The sequence below is a fragment of the Rhincodon typus genome, unplaced genomic scaffold, assembly GCF_021869965.1.
Source record: "Rhincodon typus isolate 14 unplaced genomic scaffold, sRhiTyp1.1 hic_rhity00007717, whole genome shotgun sequence".
NCBI classification, from domain to species: domain Eukaryota; kingdom Metazoa; phylum Chordata; class Chondrichthyes; order Orectolobiformes; family Rhincodontidae; genus Rhincodon; species Rhincodon typus.
The window spans coordinates 762-5004 of NW_025973355.1; the positions used below are offsets into that span (position 1 = coordinate 762).

General features: G+C 41.1%; 1 long non-coding RNA gene across 1 annotated transcript; it reads right to left on the minus strand.

Annotated features, from left to right (window-relative positions):
- Positions 1-1222: 1222 nt before the first annotated feature.
- Positions 1223-3919, minus strand: LOC125482254. The gene is made up of 3 exons (XR_007261585.1): positions 3833-3919; positions 2957-3039; positions 1223-1249 (listed from the first exon to the last, which is right to left on the minus strand). It is a non-coding gene; the product is annotated as an uncharacterized LOC125482254 (long non-coding RNA).
- Positions 3920-4243: the final 324 nt, after the last annotated feature.

The following is a 4243-nucleotide window of genomic DNA, read 5'->3' on the forward strand; positions in this document are numbered from 1 at the left end:
ATGTTGATTGTAGAGGGTTCAGTGATGGAAATACCATTGAATATCAAGGGGTGGCAATTAGATTGTAGTTTATTGGAGGTGGTCTTTGCCTGTCATTTGTGTGGTGCAAATGTTACTTGCCACTTGTCAGTCCATGCACCGAACCATTTCAGAGGACAGTTACGCATCAAACATGCTGGTGTGAGACTGAAGTCACATAAAGGCTGAGGTGAGAATGCAGGAGGAATGCAAATCACACAAAGACTGGCTGGGTGGTTGACAGTGAAGGGGATGATGCTGGGTTACAGGAAAATATAAATGGATTGGTTAGATGGGCAGATGAATGGCAAGACACCAAGAAGCTAGGAGAAACAGAGGGATCTTGAGAGTGCTTGTCCACAGATCCCTGAAGCTGGCAGGTCAGTTTTATAGGAAAGTTAAGAAAGCATAAGGGACACTTGCCTTTATCAGTCATGACATAGATTAGAACAGCAGGGAGATTATGTTGGAGCTGTATAGAACTTTGGTTAAGCCAGTCAATAAGAAAATGGTGTTACTTTAAAGTGAAACACAGGAGGGGATTTGAAGAAAAGTTTTTTCACCCTATGGTGGGATACACAGCCTAGAAGGGTAGTCGAGTCTGGAAACCTCACAACCTTTAAGAAGTACTCGGACAAGCACCTGAAGTGTCATGACATTCAAGGCTATGGCTTAGTGCAAAATGAGACGTGTGTAAGTAGTGTATTTTTGATGGTACAGACTTGATGAGCCGAACAGCCTTTTCTGCACCGTATGAGTCTATGGAAGGCCAGAGTGGGATAAGGATATTTGGTACTCTTCCAAAAAAAAAAAAGGGCTTTTGACAACAATCTGACAGCATCATGGTCACTTTAACTAAAATCTTTGTATTTTCAGATTTTAAAAAATACTCAAATTCAAATCCTCCAATCTGAATTCAGACGTTAGAGTTTGTTTTAGCATCAACTAAGCCAAGAGGTATACAGCTGCAAACAGATCAGTCATTCAATGGCAGAGCAAGCCTGATGACCTGAAAAGCCTACTCCTGCTCCTATATCTTACTATGTTAAGAGGTCACAGAAAAATTCTCTGGATCATCACTGCAGTGACATCAAGCAAACCATGGACATTCTCTTTGCTTTTTGCAGGTGATATCTCAACTTCTGAAATAATAGCCTCCAAGATACAACTATTATACTTTGATTACCTTTGCAGGGAAGCTTACCTGACTGAGTCTTCTGGACTTCAGAACCTATGAATAGAGAGTAGCATTATTAGTTGTTCATGTGAAATTTCATGCATGTTGCAGACTTCTCATTTTTAAAAACGAGTTAAAACATCTTGCTACTGATATACTACATACACAACAGTCATGCTGCTCAAAAGGACAAAGTAAACATGATGCAACCTTGATCAATAAATTCCATGTAGACAGCATGACTAAGTGACAGGCTCAGCTCTGCTTATTAAACATTACACCATCTTAGGGTAGCAGCATACAAGTAAAGTAGTGTGCATGCTTTGAAATACAAATAAAGTGCTGGAGAAATTCAGAAGGTCTGACAATATTTGTGGAGAGAGAAAGAGAGTTCATACTTCAAGTGCAATTTGAGTCTCCTACATAATTACTCCAAAAAAGTTATTGGACTTGAAAGGCAACTACTTTGGGAACAGAGTGCCACAGAACAGCAGGATCCCAGGTTTGGTCCCCAGCCTGCTCAAGATTAATTAATCTCATCCTCATTGCGTCATTACAACAGCTCTTCATGCCCAGGTCACCATCCACTGGACCAGCCCCTCCTCTATGAATGGTAGGAATGGACTCAATAATAAAGTCCACTACTATTCCTTATCATTCCCAAATTAAGGATGGACAGACATTATGGTGGATCATTAACTCAGCAAGCGACATCCAGTATTGGATGGGGTAAAAAAGAAATACTCCAGCAAGGGATTCAGCTCCAAATATTTGTTCTCTCATTTCAGCAACACAATACATCCAATCAAGAGTAACTTGTTCTTGCAGCTTTCCAAAGTTAAAAATACCCCCAAAGAGGTTTGCATACTGTTTTCCTGCTGTCCAGCCACTGCCTCCCATTCCCCATGCAATGCTGCAGTTTGGTTGCTGCATTACATCATAGCAAATCTTATAACCAGTCCAGCCCCTGCCATTTCACTGAAAGAGCATCCTAATTTGATCTGATCCCTACATCACAAATCATGAGGGGTATAGATAAGGTTGAGAAGTTCAAAACTAGAGGGCATAATTTTAAGGTGAGGGGGGGAACATTTAAAGGGGACCTGAAGGGCAACTTTTTCTGCACAGAGGGTGGTTCATATGTGGAACGAACTACAAGATATGGTAGATGCAGGTACAGTTACAACATGTAAGAGACATTTAGATAGGTACATGAACAGGAAAGAACAACGAAGGGTATGGGCCAAATGCAGGCAAATAGGACTAGTTAAGTTTGGGAAACTTAGTCAACATGGACGAGTTGGACCAATGTTTCCATGCTGTATGACTCTAATAATACCAATTAAAAAAGGTAAACACACTAGCAGAAACAGCGGCAGATCTAATCTTTTTAGATTTGTATTTCTCTTTGTGAGGAGTATGGGGAACAACTGCTTACAGGTGGGAAAGTTTCCACTGGACACCAAGTAGGAATTTTGGCTGGATCAGCTAATTAAGAACACACACCATGTTTAAGTGAAGCTCGTTTAGTTCAGCACTGACTAATGCAGCAAGTGCCTTCAGCTCCCTGTCTTCAATGCTGTCTTTACCATTCAAGCCAGGGGCGGGCCACCAGGTTTTTATTGGGTAAATTAAATTTAATTGGGAATAAAAGGTACAAAAAGAGAAATAAGACTTCAAGAACAAAACAAAAACAAAAATCATGGACACATTTACTCAAGACCTTCTATAATTTTGTGCAGTAATTTTTTCTATACTTACATTCTAAAAAGTTGCAGATAAATTGGAATCTCTCCTCAATGGTTTTCTCTTCAATTAACTTCAGTGGATTTTCCTTTCCACTTCTGTAATAAGAAAATATGTTAGTTGTTATAATATTTGATTTCAAATATATGATGATTCTGTCTGCCCAGATATTTCTAGATAAAGAGAGCATAAACAGTGCTCATCACCAGGACTTGTCCAGCAAGCTCATCCCGTAAATGAGACAAATTGAATTGATTGGAAGGTCCTACTTGAATGAGAGACACTGTCACTTTCAGGGTCTCCAATCACAGGCTGTTTGTCACCCGCATTTGCTGCTGTTAAGTACAGTGAACACAGGAGAAAACCAGTCTCTGATCAGAAAAGCAGCCGGGAAAGTAAATGACCTCAGTGGGCAAGTCATTGGGACTGAGGTCCAGGCCTCACTGGGTGAGGTGTGCGTGCGTGTGCGCGTGGCAATGATGGGGTTGCAAAGTTGGAAAGCAGCATCTATCAGTGCAACAATAAAGAGTGTTGGTCTAAGTCTGTGCTTAGCTGTCAGGACAGGGATTTGAACCCATACCATTCTGACTGAGGCACAAGTGCAGCCTGCAGAGTCAGAGCTAATACTGACATTATCGGTCTATTCATAATGCAGTTCTTCAGACCCTTTTGGTACACTGCCCAACTCATTGTTTTTCAATGATGCTCCTTTGATATGCCTTGGAACATTTTACCATGTTTACTAAACGTGCTATGGAAACATAAATTGAGGTTGCACCTTCCTCAATACAGCACAAATTTGGCTTAGATCATTCAATATCATCTCCTACTTGAACATACAAAAGTAAAAACTCTTCAACTATCCCTTTAAGTTCCCCAAAAGGTACTCACATTCTGCACACAAGACTGATGAAGATGACACCATCTTGGAGGTTTGACAGATTTTCAACTTCTTTTGACAATTTAAGACTGTTAATCTGCGGAGTGGAAGAAAGCAAAAAAGTTAAACAACCAAATTATAATGGGGCATGTGTCTGCACATTAGTTGATTGGAGGTCATCAGGTTCACTCACAACTTGAACACAGGTAGAAGACGGCATGGTGGCTCAGTGGTTAGCACTGCTGCCTCACAACGCTAGGGACCTGGATTCAATTCTACCCTCGGGCAACTGTCTCTGTTGAGTTTGCACATTCTCCCCGTGTCTGCGTGGGTTTCCTTCAGGTACTCCAGTTTCCTCCCACAGTCCAAAGATCTGCAGGCTAGGTGGATTGGCCATGCTAAGTTGCCCATAGTGTTCAGAG